This window comes from Hermetia illucens, chromosome 2, assembly GCF_905115235.1.
Source record: "Hermetia illucens chromosome 2, iHerIll2.2.curated.20191125, whole genome shotgun sequence".
Classification (NCBI taxonomy): domain Eukaryota; kingdom Metazoa; phylum Arthropoda; class Insecta; order Diptera; family Stratiomyidae; genus Hermetia; species Hermetia illucens.
Window position 1 is genome coordinate 153,209,029 of NC_051850.1, and position 21,516 is coordinate 153,230,544.

Genomic DNA, 21,516 nt, shown 5'->3' on the forward strand with positions numbered 1-21,516 from the left:
AAAAAGAACAATATCGGTCGGTGATTCGATTCTTGTTTTTGGAAGGGAAATCGCGCAGCGAAATCAAAGAACGCTTGGATGCTGTGTACGGTGACGCTTCTCCTTCGATGGCGACCGTCAAAAATTGGTTTAATGAATTTCAACGTGGTCGCACGTCAGTTTTTGATGAGCCACGCCCGGTGCCCCGAAAACGGCTACTGCGGAGAAGAACGTTACAAAAATCCATGACCTTGTATTGGCAGACCGCCGATTGAAGGTACGCGAGATAGCCGAGACAGTAGGCATCTCAAAAGACCGCGTGGGTCATATCCTGCACGAAATTTTGGGCATGAGAAAGCTGTCGGCGAGATGGCTGCCGCGTTTGCTCACTCCGGACAACAAGCGCAATCGTGAAACCACTTCAGAGCAGTGTTTGACGCTGTTTAAGCGCAATTCGAAGGAGTTTTTTCGTCGTTTCGTGACCGTCGACGAAACATGGATCCACTGGTACACTCCAGAGACCAAGGAACAGTCGAAACAGTGGACTTTACCCGGCAAACGTGCTCCCAAGAAGGCAAAGACTGTGCAATCGGCAGGAAAGGTGATGGCCGCCGTTTTCTGGGATTCACAAGGTGTGATCTACATCGACTACCTGGAGAAGGACAAAACGATCACAGGGCTGTACTATGCCGAATTATTGAGCCGATTTGACGCCGAATTGCGGAAAAAACGGCCGCATTTGGTGAAGAAAAAAGTGCTCTTCCACCACGATAACGCACCGGCTCACACTTCCGCCGTCGCCACGGCCAAATTGGTCGAATTGGGCTACGAACTGCTGATTTGGCCCCGTGCGACTATTATTTATTTCCTAACTTGAAAAAGTCACTCGCCGGGCAGAAATTTGAGTCGAATGAGGAGGTTATAGCCGCCACGGAAGCCCACTTTGCAGACCTCGAGAAAACGTATTTTTCAGACGGGTTAAAGAAGTTGGAGCATCGCTGGAAGAAGTGTATCGAGTTAAAAGGAGACTATGTCGAGAAATAAATCGCCACTTTTCAAAAATTTTCGTTTTTTTTTTTGGTAGGCTAAGTACTTATCGGACCGCCCTCGTATATGCCTAGTTTTAGAGAGAGTAGAGAGATATATATTGAAACTGCTTCGCGTTTTTATCGATGTTCGTCTAGAACGCGTCCTCTCGCCACTCCTCTTTGTTCTTGGCACGTACCCTATTACACGGGACATTCAACTTCCAGTACGCTGGTCGAATGTCAAAGATAATGAACGGCGCCTGGAGGTAATAGAGATAATAGCACGGTATTCGGGAGAGTATGGGGTTGCTTCGATTGTGGAAAAAATACGAGAGAAAAGCCATGAAATTGGCATTGATCAAAACTCACTAGCTAAGATTAGCGTCAAAATCGAAGTCAATAGGGAGGGTCCAAAAGGCCAAACGAAACTATGATCGTTTGATACGATAGATGGTGGTTTGAGAGTTTCTCGACTCCAAGCCAAGGAAAATGGAGCATTTGATGGAATCGCGCTGCTAAATGGAACAAACAGTGAAGAAGAAGACGAAAAAGAAGCAAACCATCTGCTGTGAGTTCCATTTGATAAACAATAATAATAATTGGGGACTCACTAAGGCAGAGCACTGCTAGGCTGATTCAGATCAACACTGGCAATGCCAGCAGACGGGTGAGAAATAAAATGCAGAGGGTTTACCGAAATTATGCCAATCCCCATCCCCATCCTAGGAAGGACACGGTGCAGGCTGCCGAGTTGGGTCAACATGTTGCAAAGAGCAACTCGTTATCGACTCGGTAGTTGTAGGATAACCACCTAATTGCCAAAGAAACCTCTTTAGTTACTATATCGATTATGCCAAGGCTTTCGACAGCATTCCGCATACCTGACTAATAGATGTCCTACATTTGTATCCCATTGATCTGAAACTTTGCTGTGCTATACCTCTGAGCCCATCCGAACCCCCTTTCATGGCTACTGAATGATGCTAGAGGGCATGTTTTGCAATTAAATATGGCCTACGTGCTAAGTGCGAACTGACATACTTGATGTACTTTGATGACATTAAGCTGTCTGGTGCTACTGACGACCATCATAGAAGTTTGTTGCGAATAATACATATGTTCAGCCGTGATATTCGGATGGAGTTTGGATTAGACAAGTGACGAATCCAAGCCATCCGCAAAGGTCATCACGAGCCGCATGCTGGACATAGCATTGGTGATCTCCACATCGAATCTATGACCGAGACAGACTTCTACCAGTACCTAGGAAATCTTCAAGGAACCCATGTTCGAGTTGGTGATCTGGAGGATGCTTTGCTGTCCGAATTCCTGCGACGTGTAAAGCTGGTGCTGAAATCGCATCTCTTGGGAAAGAATAAAATAAGCGCGTTGAATGTATTCGCTATCCCTTCACTAGCTTATGCATTCGGAATATTGCCGTGGACGAAGACCGATCTGGAGAACGCTCAGCGGCGGATATAGAAAACTATGTCCAAATTCCAAATGCATCATCCAAAGTCTGCCGTGGAGCGGATGAACATGCCTCGTGGCATCGGAGGTAGGGGCGTGGTTGACGTGGCGGCACAACATCATCGCCAAGTCGACTCGCTGCGCTTATTTTTACAGCAAAGAGCAGGCGAGTCCCTTGCATGCGGCAGTCTGGAGTCTTGGAGAATTAATCTTTCAACCCTCTGAGTGGGTGCAGTCGGACCAAGAGCAGATCGATGAATGGAAGTCGAAGGCAATACACGGTGAACACGTGAATTATCTTTGGCAGCCATTTGTCGATTTACATTTGTCGAACAGATGGCTGTGTGGTGGGGAGCTCTTTGCTGAGACGGAGGGGTTCATGTGTGCCATTCAGGACGGCGTGGTCGCCACCCGAGCTTATAAAAAGCTGATCATGAAAGAACGGGTGGAGAACGACCAGTGCAGAATGTGTGGTTCAGCGTTAGAGACGTTGGACCATCCCGTTTTTGGCTGACCTGTTACGGCACCGGTGCAATACATCATCAGGCATAATACTGTATGTAAGGTTATCCATCGAAACCTTCCATACAAGCATGAGCTGATCACGGGAACATGTCCGGTTTACCGATATGAGGCGCAAGAACTACTTGATAGTTCTGTTTACAGCATGTATTGAGACCGGCAAATTGTGACTGACACCATACTGCACATAACAAGCCTGAAGTACTGTTAGTTGACAAGACGGATCGCTTCGCATAAATAATTAACGTTGTTATCCCCCATAACAGCAACATCGAACGGAAATACGTGGAGAAGAAGGTGAACTATGAGCCACTGGTTCGGGAAATCAAAGAAATTTGGCATCTCGAGCGGGGTACAGCTGCAGCTGAGTTTACTGGTATCCGACGTCAAATCACTACATAAATCTCACTGCCACCAGTGATATTTGAACCGTGATCATCCGTACGACAGCTCTCTGCTCTAACCACTCAGCTATTTGGGCACTCTGATCTGATGAACCCATAACTTTTTAAAGTGGCAAAATACTCGCAATTCTTTAACAGGGCTTGAGAGGAATACATACCTCCTCAAACAGCCGATTACAGAGATTTTTCAATAAGGTTAGAGTAAGAAAAACGCTACCGTCTTGACATCAAAATAACCCCACTTTTAACAACCATACCTTTTTAGACTTTTTGATCACTGCAGTTATTCAAAGGAATTATCGAGACTGGACCTTCCTCTCTTCTGCGCACCCCCGCCCCCTCCGATTTAGGGTTGAAAATTAAATCTTTACCAGGATGATATGAGAAAACCCACGAGTTTTTGACGGAGTTGAAGAAGGAGGACCTTCCCTTCCCGCTCCATAAAACGCTTGCTTCGACGGGCATGGAATCGAAAATTCATCCTTTAGGAAATATTTTCCACGAAACTTAATCGGCTACTTTGTATATCATGACCACGGAAGTTGTGTTGATTTAGCCCCTTCTGATTTTTTATGGGGGTACTTTAGAAGTAAATTGTCAGCAACTTGTAGTTTGTAACTTTTCTCAAGGAGAATATACACTCTGTGAAATTTACGACATCCAATCAAGCCAGCTGCTTCCTAAGGCACAAAGCACGACGATCCATTTCCATCGGTATTGTTTTAAAAAAATGAAGTTCACATTCAGTTTCATTCAGTTTGACATAAGCTGGTAATAAAAGAATATTTCTTTAGAGTTTTCGTTTTTATTCACTTTCGTCATTTTCGGAAACGTATAATAAGTTGGCCAACTAATAATAGCATAGTTTTAGTTTTAGGATATCTTTGTCCAAACCACTGAATTTACTTACGTATGCTCATAGGGGAGCGCAAAAAAGGCAACTTTCTTTTAGGATTTTTAGCGGCTAAATATACATATATTAATTAAAACTACATTTGGAATCATTGAAAGGAGTTTTTACTGAAATCTAATAAAATCTTGACCAGAAATCTCAAGTACTTTTCGGACCTCAAAGTGCTTTTCAAGTAAAAATTTCTCGGGTCATGAAAACATTATTATTGCATAATTCCTTTAACAAGATTTAATTAGCCGTAATAACACAATTAAACAGGCTTTAATAGGAAGAAATTAATACAAAACGAGAAAATTACCACATGAATGTCATCAATCAAAGCTGTCGACACGAATTACAAGGGGAAATTTAGGTTATTCAAATATAAGAAGTTATTGTCTTTCATCTCGGATGACAATAACGTCCTCCAGCAAACTAAAACAACAAATTGATACAATGAAAACAAAAAGACAACCAGATAATCATCAAAAGTGGGACATTTTCTTTGGGTCTAAGCCGCATAGCTGCCCAATAATAATAAAAACATATAAGAAACGAATATGTAGAACCAAAGTTGAGAGATTTTAATCTTAGGAATTTCAAGAATTTAGACTATCAGCAAATGGATTGATTTGTGGGAAGAGATGCTTGGTCATCGAGAGATCAATATGAAAAACAAATGTTTTAATGAGTATCTCCTGCTGATTATGCGCAGCATGGAGCATTGCTCTTTTCATTGATTTGTTATTCAATTATCGATCGGTGGATGTCAAGCGGAAATAAGTAGGAAAAATATGTCATAATAGTTTAGAAACATCGATAAGAGATACCCGTACATATTAAAATAAATCAATATCAGCTAGATGACGTGCAAAAAAAGTCTATAACCACATGGATTTTAATAACCTTTCATTTCAAGTTGTCTTTAAGTGAATTGCGGATATAAATTTTTGTGAACTTTAGGGTAAGGATCAGTAAAAGAAAAAAAAATCCAAATTTACAGAGACGAATGGTACAGCTAGTTGGCCCCATGCACTTCTAATCCCACTGCATACCATTTTCCTTATTGTCATTACCTGAAATTTCTAGCTTTTCCAATCCCTACTTAAATCCACTTTCTTGATAATATTTGATTTAAAAATCTAAATTCGAATCTTTTTCCAGTTTATTCTTGCCCTAAATCTTCTGCATTTTATAAAAGTGATTCCTTTTTCTTTTTGTAGCATTGTTTTAGGCTATTGCTGGGTTTATATCAAACTGGATGTTGTTTCAGACATTTGGTAGTCAATCGATGGTAGGTGATCAGCTAATTGTCGAAGGAAGCAAAGGTGAGGGGTCAAAGATAAACTGACTTTGCGGGGTGCCAACAAGTGGTTTTATACTCAAGTTCCGGATTCTATTCTGTCGGTTTAGTTTTATTCTCTGGTAGTTTCGTGCATTTTCAACGTTATAGCGAAATTAAGCATTGCAGGAGTATTGTGTTTTAACCAACGAAATAACAAGAGTTAGCAGTATGTATTGGATTCACTTCTCCGCTTCTCATAGATGATGAAATTATAATCCACAGACTCTATTGTTTCTCCAGACAGACGTAAGCGACTTACGTTCGAGAAAAACTTTCAAAAGAAGTTGGAATGTTAAATAGTAAACAAGTCGGAATACCGGAAGCTCGCGCTTCGGGTATAAAGGTTTTGTGTTCATTTTATGTAAGAACCAACATAATCCTTCATATTTTTCCAAACTACGCTCACCCTAAACAAGCAAACTGCCTATTTCCGAATACTGTACACATATATGCACGTATATAAATTGATCGTACCCATATTTCCCATTTACTTCTTATATCTATTTGAATTAGGCACTACCCGCAAAGTTCATTAGCATATATTATATATACACACATGTCTGGTTGACAAATAACTAAAAAACTAAAACAAAATAATTCTCTGCGACCCAATTCATAAGAATTCATTTCGTTGTGGTATTGAGGAATTGATGTGTGATGATGACGTCATGCAGGTTGTAGAGTGCACGAAATTCATAAAAAATTGTAAAGTTTCACCCCCAATAACTTTGCTAATAATGGTTGGATTTTCTTCAAACTTGATCAAGCTGTGCATTATGTTCTTCATTACACGCATGCCAAATTTTATACTTCTGGAGTGAACATAAGGCGGCTGCCGGGTAAATTTCTAAAATGTGGAAATATACTATTATTAACTTTATTTGTGCAGATATCGGAACCGGATATGTTTTGAGGCCTAGATTTCGTAGAGATGCACCACTGTGATTTTTTTTCAGATTTTGCGGTTGGATAGGTTCTGAGAACGAGACCTGTTACACTTTTTGGGGGTCATATTTTGGGCCCTCTCTCCCCTATTTTTCACCCAATATCAAATATTGAATCAGTTTCGAAAAGTACTAATTGAGACCTTTCATTTGATACCCCACATGGCTACATTCTGTGAAAAAAAATTTGCACCCTCCATTCACATGTATGGGGAGCCCCCCCTTAAATTTAATACAAGGTGGCGCCATTTACTACATGTAAAGGGAACACCAGATTACATACTCTCACCAATTTTCGTGACAATCGGTCCAGCCGTTTCCGAATAAATCGGGTGTGACAGACAGACAGACAGCGATATGGGAGATCAATTCCTGGTTGAAAAAGTCTGGTCTATCACTTGCTGAACATAAAACGGAACTAGTGCTAATTAGAAAAAGAAGGAAAGACACGACCGTGAAAATTAAAGTTGATGCAAAAACAATTTACTCCCAAGAGTCGCTTAAATATTTGGGAGTAATGATTGACAAAAGACTCAACTTTAAAAAACACATTGAGTGCGCTGCAACTAAAGCATCTTCCATCGCTGTAACGATCTCGAGGATACTACCGAACATTGGTGGATCAAGACAAAGTCGACGTCGTCTTATTTCAAGGGTAGTTAGTTCCGTTCTACTCTACGCAGCTCCAGTTTGGGCAACCGTTCTGGAAAACAAATCAAACTGCGGAAAATTAGGAATGGCGTATCGACTAAGTGCACTCCGGGTATGCAGTGCTTATCGAACGACATCAGGAGAAGCAGCATATGTACTGGCAGGGACAATCCCCATAGACATCTTGGCGGATGAAGGTCGGCGTCTCTACGACAAAATGTATGCAATCGGTGAGTCTATTGTACTTCGACGGCAACTAGCACGGCGGGAATCCATTGCAAAATGGCAAAAGAGACGGAACGAGGCACAAACTGGCCGTTGGAACTACCGTATCATTCCACACATTCGAAGATGGATGGAGAGGAATCACGGGGAACTAAGCTACGAGCTAACACAGTTTTTAAGTGGACATGGAGGTTATCGGGCTTATCTTTACCGATTTGGACACGACGAGGCACCATGGTGCCCAAGATGTGGTAACGTGGCTGAGAATGCAGAGCATGTTGTGTTTAAGTGCCCAAGGTTTACAGCACACTGAACTAGGCTGGAGGCGATCGCAGACAGGCGCTTAACACCTGGAAATATAGTGGAGTTTATGTTGGAATCAACGGAGGCTTGGAATTAAGTGGTAATTGAGCTGAAAATGATTCATGAACAGCTAAGACATGAAGAACTGCGAAGGAAGCAAGAAAGGGAGCGAACAATAATGCGCCACCGTTAAGAACTGATCCAGCCCCACGATGCAATGCTTATAGCCTGTGGGGAGAGTGGAAGAAGAAGGAGGTGGTTTTAGTGAGTAGAAGTCTCACATAACTGTATGGCAGGAGCCAGCAGCAGGTTTTGAACCTTTCCACCTTCCAACGATGAAAAAAAAAAGACAGACAGACAGACAGACAGACGGACACCGTCTCGATTCTAATAAGGTTTTGTTTCACACAAAACCTTAAAAAAGGAATGACAAGGTCAATACTCTTCTTCCACTTCGTGTAATCTGTTTTCCAATTTTGAAAGCTAAGTGATAGTAGATGCGCATCCAGTGATGACTATGGCAAAGTTACCGCAAGGTACACTCTCGTGTCCTCGATGTCGGTTTCTGATAGGACTGCGAAATCATGGTCTAGGATAAGGAGCATTACAATCGTACAGAGATTTCCTATATAAAGGAGAAGGTTGATTTAATAAGTAACTGAACATATTTCAGGATTAAAATTGTGATCGACATAGATGATCTGATATCCACTTCGAAAGAAACCATCATCTGTTCGCCGCTTACCTTCATTACTTCGCGATTCGGTTGCTTCTAGTTGTGGAAGAAACAACCTCTAGTCAATCTGACGGGAGTGAAATTGCCAGCTTCGTCCTGAAATGACTTGGCAAGACCTGGCTAACTATGGAAACGTGGAGGCGGGTCGATGAACGATGAATAAAGTTAAAATTCTGTTGCCGTTGCTAGTAGGGACGAGCGCAGCGCATTGTAGCTCCGCTAGCGTGATAGGGTGCAAGAAGTACAGTATTACGCACGCCATAACAAACGGGTTCCACCATTATGTTGGTGGGGGAAGTAAAAGTGGCCACGAATAGCATCATTTTGCTACCGTATACTATACGGAACTTACAAACGAAGAGCAGGCTTGTTTCCAATCTGGACCGTGTTGGCATATGGGCGTATGGGCAAAATACTCAGAGAGTTGTTGAAAAGCAAAAGTAACGATGAATAGGTTACACATTGAGAAAGGGCGATTCCATTGCTCGCTATGCCATGCAATGGAACGAATGGCCGCTCAAAGACAACATGGTGTAAAACGGTAGAGGAAGAACGCAAACATCTCGGAAAGCCATGTGTGGTTGAAGTACACTCCCATGGACGGACAATGATGGCAATTAGGTATAGTTGATGCACAATGCTCCACATACAGATTAATAACAACCATATATTTCAAAGCACAGAGAGAGAGAGCGTGGATTGTTTGATAGGCAAGTAGATTCCTCCTAACTACAAACTAGTTTTCAATGTAAATATATATTTCGGGAGCAACTTACCCCTTTCATCAGTACAAAGCTACCATGGAATGGTAGCCACGATGGAAGACATAACTTGAGAAAAGCCTGCTGAATCGACACCAACCATCTCTGCGTGGTGATCATTGGATCTTTCTTCTTACGGAAAAACTACAGGCAAAAGAGGATAATGCCTACTGCGTCTAAAACCGGGGCAAAGGTTGCTAAATGGCCCTCTAGTTGAGGGTAGTGTAGGGCTGGCAACCATAGGCGGAAAGCAATAGTTACAAAACTATAAAAGGAGCCTGGGATAAAATCGATTTTACAAAGTCGGACTCAACAACGAACAAAAAGGCAAACGGCGTATTTTCTTATGGAATGCGCGCTCCCTGTGCAACTCAACAACTAGCCAATACCCTGCCTCAATATAAGACTGACATCGCAGCGGTTTTCAATTCGAACGAAACATAATTTTCACTAGTTTTCATGGCCCTACAGAAAACAATACAGGTTCAGAGTAGAATACCTTCTATGAGGCAGTGGAACGAACACTCAAAGCCTGTTCCGGGCCCCAGATTCTTACAGTCAAGTCGCAATGGAGCCCGTATTCAGACGATACGTCGACTCATAAATCTTGCATAAAATTAAGCATATACTATATAAAATAGATTATCAACTAGCATTGTCGCACGAAATGGTTGCTAGATGGGTCTCTCCAAATTGGACCACTTTTAACCAAATTCACCACACGTTAGTTGAAATCCGCTTGAATGCCAGAACATGCAAAGGAGCCAACAAAGGCTCGAATCACTATCTGGATAGCATAGTACTCTGGGCTGCAATAACAACACCACCTTATGACAATCTGGTGAGAGCAAACTCTGAAGTCATTCATAACAAGGCTCTCTATAAAACCCGAAAAGCGGGGGGGGGGGGAATAGATGTCACAAGAATTGCAGTTATCGGATGGTCAGAATATAAACATTCGACAAATGAACTTCACAATTGCCAGAATAACGATGTCATTGGTACCGCCCCGGCAAAAAAGAAACCGTAACGATTGGTTCAATTATGGTTACAAGGCAATGCAACAATCTCAAATAATGTGGGCACATAATGGCTTACCACGAACTCCGTTTAGCAGAGAAAAGACCTTATAGACAGAAAAAGAAACGCTGGGGGGACATGGAGAAACCACGTGGAAGTTTACCAACAAATCAGCAGAATGAAGCGTTATTCACCTTGATGCTCATCCTGTTGAGACATAGAGGTAAATCTAATTTCTGACGGTATGACGACATTAGAGCGATGGATTGAGTGTTTGATGAACTGTTCAATCACCGAATATCGACGAGTTGGAGGTCCCGAGAACTGAAAATAAATGTTTCCACCACGAAGCATAGAAGAAACATGCAATTTATTGGCTTAAAAATCATAAGTGGCAAGGAGCCGATGGAATTACAGCTAAATCGCTTAAATATGGAAGTGACCAACTACATGAGGTAGTTCATCAACTTATATTTGAAACACCGAATCTATCAATACCTGATGGCTGGCAACGGGGCGTTATCTGTTCATACATAAAGAAGAAGATATCATGTAGTGCAGCAATTATAGAGGTAAATATGGTTGTCCTCTTCTTCTTCAACCTCTGTCCCGTCCATGTCGCCTCGTCTTGATCGGTTGCGCCATTTGGTTCTGTCAAAGATCTAATCTGGATGTAGTTTCGAGGCTTTCAAATCACCACGGTAGCAGGTCAACATTTTTTTGGTCAGTCTTTTTGTTGTTTCCCATCCACTTCCGTGTCCGGATAGCTGAGCGGTGAGAGCACAAGGCTGTCGTATGGAAAGTCGCGGCTCTAATCTCACAGGTGGCAGTGGGATTTGTATCGTGATTTGACGCGCAATGCTGATCACATTGCCTCCTATAGGGTACTGTAATCCTGTAGCGTACCGTTACGGTCTTGAATGAAGTGCTTTAACACACTTCAAGGCCCTGATACAATTGGTTTGTTGCGCCAACGATTATTATTATTTTCCATCGACTTCGATGCTAAGACCTGTCTGGCAAGTGAATTCGCCATTGATCCGTAAATCTTCGTCCCCATTTATTTACAGTCGGCCAATAGTCAGAATCATAGAGGGCGACAAAGCGGATGACATTGCGATGAGTTTTCGACTTGTTAAGTTCGTTGCCACTTCCTCCAGGTTGCGTTAATGTAAGAAGCAATTTCATAACGCTGTTCTCCATTGGCTGATAGCGTTGACCCGAGGTATTTAAATCGCCCAGTTCTGGGCAGGTCACTGATGCTGACAGTGATTGTGCCTGTTTCATGGGGATCGGTCGTCGAAAATTCGGTTTTATTTCGCGTCAATCTGAAACCGTGTTCCATGAGGCGATCATTCCATTTTTAGACAAGTTAAGTTTTCGCTATTGGACTCTAAGAAAACATCATCTGCATAAAGCAGTGTTTAGGGCACTGGACGTTAGATGCCCGGGTGGCAGGATCCATAATAAGAACAAATAGGAGTGGTGGGGAGCTTTCTTGAAGAACACCCAACATATACACGAAGCGGCTTTGATACAGTCGCCACACTTTATATTTTTCGGAACGTGGTAGAGCAATTGAACCCAGCGTACGAGTTATTCTGGAACAACTGTTGTCATAGAGAAATCCCAGATGATTCATGGTTATTTCAACGATGTCGTGAATTTGGTTGCTATGAATGTGTACCAAACTCTTATGGTATGGGGCAGCAATAGGATGAGACGGTAATGTAAACATTCTGCTGGACTTCCTTTCCTTTTTTGTATTGGAACATTGGTGCTTTCTTACTAGTCAGATGGTGTTATATCTTCGTTAATAATCCGATTGAAGAACTCACTGAACCACAGTGTTCCAGGTTTTCGCATTCCAGAGCTCAGGTGGGATGCATCAGGTCCTGTTGCTTTCCCCGATTTCATTCCTTTTATTGCTTTTTCGACTTCAGTCACGTTGACAGGGCGATCATTTCAAATGGCGTTAGTGCTTGTGGAAGTGGGGGTGAATAAATTATTCTGTTGAAGTCTGCTCGAAATATTATCGCCATCTATCCTTTACGACTCATTAAGCGAAGTAAGGCGTAAGTCCGCCGAAGACCGTAACATGATGGGGAGAATAAGCCGAGATAAACAAACTACTTTCGTCCAAATATAGTGCAAATGGCGCCAAATCTTGGGCTGCACATTAATGAAAGCAAATCGAAATAATTGTGGCAACCGCACCACCAAAAAATAGACAAATGCGAAATCCAATCACATTGGTCAACAGAAAACACATATCACAACCGATAACAGCTATGACGTGGAAAGTCACGCACGATTGTTAGCAACCAACAGCGCTTGTTTCATCTTATAAACACTGTTCTGTTCGAAACAGTCACCACAGGCTCAAAGCTCTTACTATACAAGACAATGGTCTTGCTAGCCCTAATGTAGTCCTTGGAGACCTGGATTCTTAGCAAGAAAAATTGCGAAATCTTAGTCGAGTTCAAGGGGACAGTCTATTGAAAAATTTGAGTCCCCCTACATAGTCTAAACATCGAAAAAATCTATGTGCGACATCACGACTGTTTGGTTGTGGATAAAATCCGGTTAAATAGGTTACAATGGGCGGGTGACATAATGGTTATGGAAGATTAGAATCTAGCCCGAAAGTCTATGGTACAAAAAGAAAACGTAGGAAAACGTGCCTCAGATGGCGTAGGCCGGGATGTTAAGGATATTGAATTGGTGCCCGTGGCGCAAAACCGGAGTGTTCGGGGTTGTATTATTAAGCCATACCTAGACCGGTCACCGGTTGTTGTACTATCGTATGATGATTATGCAAAGATACCAAACATAGAAAAAGTATAACTTTCAAAATGTTCTAATACCATCCTTTATCATTCATTTTTTTTATCATCATTTTTAATATATTTATAACTTTTTTAGAATTTTTATCTTTAAAATGACCCCTTGGATTCTGCTCCGGCACATTTTGATAATCTATCTCACCGTGCTCAATTATTGCACATTGCTTCAATGTTGAATGCAAATTGTGATTCACTATGGGAGTTCCTATTCAGTTCTGAAAGGCAGATAGCTGGTATGACCTATTTTCTATTGGTTTTTATTTTTATCAGCGCCGTGGTGACAAACGTCTTCTACTTTCTTAGTTTTGCTATTGAAATGATACTATAAGATGGTAAGAATATTAGAAAGTTACTGAATGCCTTTCCAACTAAAAAATGAAAGTATAACACATTACAGTGATAACTTAGTGTGAATGTACTTAGATTTGAATTCAGTTTATAGGGGGAAAGAAAAATCAAGAATCGATTTATATCTTTCAATCATGTCTAGGGCGACTATTCCATGATATTCCACCCACAAAATGGTATTCCCTTAATTAAAAAAAAATACCAAGGTAGAGAGAATATAAGACTCAATTTTTTTCTCCCTTATGAGAAGGCCCCACTAGATGGACATCCATCTATAGTAGTATAGTAGCTATATGCAAGTTTGCTATTAGAATTGATTCACAGGGAATTGTCTATATCGGACTGAATGTAGTGGAATTCCTTATTTGCTATAATGAAAGTATCTAAATACGAGTGCACCAAAAAAAATCGCTTCGCTTAAAATCCTTGGTGGGAGAGTTTAAGAAAATCACTGAAAACCGCAGTTCGAAACATTGTTATGTAACGCACAATACTACATGAAATGCAAGTTTTTTTATAACTAAACAAATTCACGGCTAATAACATTACACCAACTACAACCTATCACCATTTCAGTCACGTGGTCACCTACTATAAACACTCATCTCAGCCACTTTTGCGAGCCCAACTCTTCGAAATTCACTCAACAATCACGACCGCTAATCGCGACGTTCGAAACTACTCAATAAAAAATCGAATATGTGATCATCGCTGACTTTAAACTTCTAAAAGATGCTAATGCTAATTATTACTGACAAATACTGAAGAGAAAACGTTGCCGGGTCAGTCGCCGTTCCTCTGCGTTTCTCAAAGGAATTTTTTTCGCGCACGAAATTCAGAGTACCTCATAATTCAGTGTTTGCCACAAAGAACAGCGACAACAATCAACAACGCATTGTTTAAAAAAATCTGCTGATCTTGAAAAGATCGATGACGACACGGATTTTTCAGATAATTTGTGAATCGAATATTTGCATATTATGTGAAAATGTCTGCGTCCGAAATAGATACATTGGAAATTATCATCGAACGTCCACTTGTCCTTCACGTAAAACAATGATTTATGGACAGGATGAGGTTTCTGAGAAGCTACTTCACTACTCCATTAAGAAAAATCTGCTTTGCTTCGTTTAAAAATATAAATAAAAAATATTAATAGCTGCCATCGCGCACCAAACTGAAATTATGTATGTCGTTTGGTAAACCTTCACTCAGTGTTTTTATGAAAATATTGTTAATTTTCGCCGCGACTATGTTTTATAACTAAAAGTTTATCTTGTTAAACTTCGGTCTTTACCGTTAAAAGCGTTGCGATGTCTTAAAGACGCTATGTACGATTCCCACAGATATTATTGCATGCATGCTAAACTTGGACTTAGTATGATCATACACATATTTTGATCGGTTAGGGCAAAGTGAGGCCAACGGAAACAATGGGGCTAGAAAAGCGACTGCTGAGAGGAGCGACTAGTTACCGCAGTATTTTTTCATAAAGTGTTTGATGTTAAGAACGGTCTGACAGTGCTTCATTCACCAAAGTCTATATCCTTCCTGCATACTGCTTTTACTATTTGTACACTGTTTGGTTCGGAAAGATACTCTATGTTTTGCGTGTCGCCACCAATTGGCCACCTTGATTCTTTTTTGGGAAAATTACTCTACTGAAAAAAAATTGTTAATTATTAAAGTACATACGTTTGTTAAAATATCGAATGGATACCTAACCTCAAGTTTTTGAGAACACATAGTCCATTTTTTTTTTTTTAACTAAACTGCCCTTAGGTCTATACAGAGTAGTTTCTCGATCTTTGGTTAGGTAAAAGAAGAGTGCAAATTATTTGTTATAAAAAATTGCATTTTTTAGAAATAAAAGGAAACCTGTTTTCCTTTCCTTGTGTCAATTTGATTACTTTCAACTAAACCCCTATTAAAGTAAAAAATGGAGTTAGAAAATAGTTTTAAAATAAAAAAAATCTAAGTCAAGCTACTCCATTTTCCTCGAACTATGCTTGATTAATTTTGTAATATTTTTTTAAAATTTATTGAAATTAAAAACTATAATTTCTAACCCCAATATCCCCTACTCAAATAACTCTCAGCTATCAAAACATGCCAACAAAAGCCGCATCTCTACCAGCGTTCATATATTGGCGATGACGTGATTCGGGGAGAGGTCAACCGAGATTAAGCCTATTCCTGATCTTTTTCTACTGACGAATTTTTTAAAAAAATATGACAAAATTTTAGGAACAAATGTATAATATTTATAATTGTATGTTAATCAATAGAGTCTGCGCTGAGACATGGACGTATCATAGGTTCAACGCTTTTCTGTGGAAAAGTAGCCACACATGGTTCTTCTCAAAAATACTGAATACGAGTCGTGTACTATGAATTGTTTCTTGTGTACAGAAAGAATCTTGTTTGAAGTGCTCCAAATTCAATTATAACAATTGACGTAACACTAGAGTAAAATTTGCGAATACATTATGGCTCATGAAATATTTTTAGTGGCTTATAGATGATAAAGTTGAATTATGAAGTCTGAGTCATAGTAGATCAATTAGTAGAGCGTGATTACTCATTTTCATCTCGCAAAAATGAAAATCCATAAGTTACTGTTTAATAGTATTACGCCATGAACCTAACACTGCGTATACAACTAGATTCGTTCTAATAAATCAACTCCGCCAAAGATGGTCCCAAGTCCGTTTGAGAAAGAAGGAGAAGTGAGTCATTGGAGTCTGAAACACCACCCCCAATACCCAGGCGCCTCAGGGCCAAATGGGCTCAGACAGCCAGCGTAGCTGGCTTGTGGGACTAATCTATTTTGGTAGATTGTTTATTGTACCTTCTTCTAAAAGTGTTATATTCTAATATTTTCCGGTTTTGTTGGAAATCCCCCATCAAATTCGTAATATTATTACAAAATTTTATCAACACGTAAAATACTATATAGAACATAATATTGCCACGTTCGAAGGAAGTCCTACTTTTAGTGTCAAAATGAAAGTAGGTTCCGGTGGATTCCGAGAAAAGGGCGTTGTTTCCGTAATCGTCCGTAAGTAGGTGTCTAGGACGCGCTCTAGGCTCCACAACACGAAGCGGCTGAGGCTGATTGATCGAAAGTCTTTCGCAACCTCTAATCCACACTCGTCCAACTGGAACTATGCCAGCTACATCCGGAAATTTATTTCGGGGGAAGCTGTTTATAACCCAACCGATTTTATCCTTGGTTACTACCAATTTGATAATCTCACTCGACTAGGGCTGCATACCTTCAAAGTAAGGCTGTGACTCACACAGCGAGGAAATGTGTTTGAACAAGCAACTCCAGGAGCTTTCCGATTATTTAAAGCATGCTCCTATGTTCCTTGGCCAAAATCTTATTGAGTTGCCCAAATTTGCTGCTGTTTTCAATGTCCTGACACTAACCCAGCAGGGACCGCTTCTAAGAATCTTGATAACCAACTTGTATCTCTTCAGGCAGTCCTTGTATGGCTGCCGATATTTGTGCCTGTTGCAGATTTCGAATGCCTTTTCCAGAGCCTCGAATTTTCACTCCAACTAGTCTGCCGTGCCAATGTTGCCAAATTGCACACCGGGGCCCGGAGCGGATCAGGTTGACTGTTCACCTTAGGTTCCTCCTCCTTGATAATCACACAGTCGTTCATGAGGATCCTGGCGTTTTGATGGCGGCTGAGCTTTGGGTATGCCGTTCAATGGACGCGATAATATTCGATTCCTCCATTTCTACTACTGATTCTTCCCGGGATGACATCGTACTTAAAGAGAAATAAATAAAAGACTGATTTCTCATGACCGTACTCCAGGGGAGAGCACTTACCTGTGAAAAACAAAAAGCCAGCATACTATTCCCACCGGCTCGGTTGCTCTTAATAATAGACACGTAATTTTAAATTTTGCAGTTAGGGAAAGGTTTCATTGTCGTTCGACGTATATCTGGCATTTCGTAGGCAGATTGATTGAAGTTTTCTAGAAGGGATCATCTAGACATTTGCAGTTATAAGCCCAGAGTCGAAGTAAGGTTCTGGGAGATTATACAAAGATTATATAGGATTTAATAGGTTTTATCCTTGTTACATAGAGTGCAGAAGTGGATGGAAAATCAGACAGACCACATGAGCCGTGGAGATAAAATCCTCGGGTGGGATGAAAAGTGTGCGTAAAATTCAAGTCCCGAAAAGAGCTCAATTCTTGGCCCAACTTTGTCAACGGTAGAACTGTTTTTGTTACTCGTCACTGACAAATCTATTTTAGTATTTTTTTCCGAAATTGAATAATGCAGCTATCTTGGCAACATAAACAAGTAAAGTCTATTCACCACCCACCTTCTATAAGGGAACTGCACATGTAAAGTCGCCGTCACTGTGGTTCGAAAGTTCCAAACGTTATCAGTAGATATCTACGATATGCCTTTGGGTTAATCTAGTTTCTACTTTTGGGTGATGAGTGGCAAACACACCAAATGTTGTTCCCCTAGTAACTAAGAAGGCAACTTAGATTTATATTATTGGGTTTAGCGACTAAATTTCAGATACGTTGCCACTTTTGCAAAACCCAGAAGAAGTTGCTGGATAGCAACAACCCTTCTTTATTTCTGAACCAAATAGACTCACACCTCCCGGTAGTGACAGGGGGGACAGGCTAGATCATTGTAAGGATGAATGCACTGATTTCCAGCCTAGAAACCATGTGCACCTCGTAATAAGGGACTTAAATTGTCCCGCGAACAAGAAAGAGGTGGAGAAAGCGATAAAAAGTGATTACCCAAATGTAAGTATGCTCTAAGTGGGAATTACATCTGTCAACTCCAGAGGATAACAAGTCGGAAAACCGGAAGTTGAAGACTTCAGGAATGAACGGTTTTGTATATTTTCTAGGTTATAATATTTGAGTGGATATTTTTCCTATTTGTGTGTACCTCGCAATGTTTTTACATTTAGTACGCCAGATTATTCACTTTAGTGTGATACTAACATTCAAAGTCTTAGATTGCAGTAAATTTGCATAGAAGCAACAACTTTGACCCATTATAATTTTGTAAGTAATACTGTGGTTTCCACCAAACTTCGTATCATCATGCTCTATATTACTGCTATATTTGATGATTCTAGAATAAACTTAAGGCGTGTTTCCAGCCAATTTTTGAAAAATATAGTAGTAATAAATATAGTAATATACTATAATTAACTTTATTTGGGTAGATATCGTAGCGTGGGGTATTTTGAGGCCTAGACACCATGTACACGGAGCACCGTAAATTTTATCAGATTTTTCGGATAGACAGTTTCTGACAACGGAGCCTTAAAGTAATTAAGCGTTTGGACCCCGCATTCCATTCCTTTGCAACCAATGTGAAAACAAATCCATGGTTCTAAATGCACTAATCAAAACCTTTCATTTGATATTCCACATGACCATATTCGATGAAAATAAATTTTGCACTCATTTTTAAGGTTTTGTGTGAAACAAAACCTTATTAGAATCGATTCGATGCCTGTCTTTTTGTCTGTCCGCCAATCCTCACGGTTTGGTGAGAGCGTGTGGTCTGTTGTTCCCTTTACATACAGCATGTGAAGTAATTTTGTGTTCAGTTTAAGGGGGGCTCCCTACACATGTGAATGGAGGGTACAACATTTTTTTTCACAGAATGTGGGCATGTGGGGTATTAGATGAAGTGGATCAATTAGCACTTTTCAAAACTGGTCCCATATTTGATATCGGGTGAAACGTAGAGGAGTGAAGACTTAAAATATGACCCTCAAAAAGTATGACAGGTCTCGTTCCCAGTACCGAACCGAAAAACATGAAAAAAAATCACAGTGATTTATCTAAACGAAATCTAGGTCTCAAAATACATACCATCCCGATATCTGCACCAATATAGTTATAGTTATTATAGTATATCAGCATAATTAAGAAATTTAGCCGGAAACCTCCTTAAGTTCATGCTAGAACTACAAAATTTGGCACTTGCATAAGGGTAACTTAAAGCATAACTTTGAGAAGCTTGAAGGAAATCCAACTAATATTAACAAAGTTACAGAAGGTGAAAATTTTACATTCTAAAACGTGTATGATGTCATCATAACATATCAATTCGTCAATACCACAACAAAATGAGCTCACGTGCATGGGAGGTCCCAGGGAAACATTTCGTTTTAGTGTTTTACTCTTTTATGTATCAATATCAATTACTCGAGACAGCCATATGTATGTATTTATACGTATATGTAAATGAAGCTTCGGGGTAGTGCCTAATTGAGATAGATATATTTGTACATTGAGCGAGCGGTACTCAATCTACATACTTTATATGTACAAAGTAAATCGAAAATAAGTGCAGATTTATATGCATGCATATTGAATACAGTATTTGGAAATAAGCAATGTTTGTTTGTTTAGCATAAGCATAATAGACACGTAGTACGCCAGCTTCCGGTATTCCAACTTATTTACTCCCTAAGACCAATGTACAGCGATGTAGAGGAGGATCATAGTTCCCACTTTTCCACCATATTTCGTGTGAATCGCTGCAGTCGTTTCTGAGAAAAGTCCGTGTGACAGACAGATAGACAGACAAGCAAACGGACAGATAGACAGTGAACCGATTTTCTTAAGCTTTTTATTTTTTACTAAAACGTTAAAAAATAACTGGTCGACTGCGTGCATTATACGATAGCTGCTGATTCGATTTTCAGATTCCGATGCTGACCCATGCATCAGTTAAGGATACGTGTAATTTTATGTAATGACACGTGCGGGATCGAAGTGTACAACCCCCCCCCCCCCCCCTCGCATTCCCAAGACTGGCTAGCAAAGAGGCAAGCAAACGCGTGTCGACGGTACACTTAGATAAAGCTGCAATATTTGTGAACGGATCTTCACGATCAATTTCGCCAACTTTCATTTCTTTTTAGTTTTTGGGATAGCTATAATCTCTTGATCGTACGCGGCCACTGTCTATTAATCTAATATTATAAGATTACCGTAAGTACGTCCTCGAGACAGAATTGTTCCAGCATAGTTCCCTCTAACTTTTGAAGACACAGGCTGTCGCTCTTATGCAGCTTTCGCCGTAAACAATTCTCACACCCACAACTGATCCAATACAACGGATTTTATTAAACTTAATCCACGTTTATATATATACGGGCAGTCCTGCAGCTTTGTCAACCTCATCCCCAGCAGGTAGGAGTAGGCTTTGGAATAATTCAGGTTAATTTCACCACCTTTTATGTTTTTTCCGCTTTCCACGTAGGTGTGGTTAAATGGCAACCATATATTTATTTTTTTCGGTATGAGTTTAGTTTAATAATATAATATAGAAAGCAGTTAAAAGCGTATGTAACGATCGACGGTGTAATCAAGCTTCCTTTACATCGTACCTTCAAAGACTCGATCCCCTTACGATCGTTTCTTGTGAAAATTGTTGTTTTTGGAAGTGTGGTATTGCCCATTTGTCCATCCATGAAAGATCTCCTTTCTTAACGTAAAGTATTCTTCTGATTCCCATTTAACCTACTCAAATTCGCGCTGTCCGGTTCGCGCAGACCTACAAACTAGCGTCGAACCATTTCACTTCATACTCTAGCTCCCCTTTCTTCCGATTATTCCGAAAAAAAGTGTAGTTACTAACGAGCCCCATAAGGGCGTCCGAAACTGTATGCACAACCCTCTGTGTGCACTTCTATTATGTATGAGTTCAATACCATCATTGTTCCCCGCAAACTGCCGGGATTACCTGCTGAATACACTGTAAAGGCACCTCACCAGTGCTCTCTAAATGGAGCAGCGCATCGTCAAAGCCTTGAGTATTAAACCTTGGTTGATTCCAGGCTTCGACATTTTTTTCACAAATATTCCTGGGCGAAGATAAATTGTTCTTCTGGCATTTTGCCATTCTTCAACGAAACCCCTGCAGCAGCGACCAGAAATGAGGCGCAGATTTCCTCTTCTTTAAAGCCATCGTGCTTGTATTCCTATGGAAGGGACAAGCCTCATTGAGATCCCTGTCA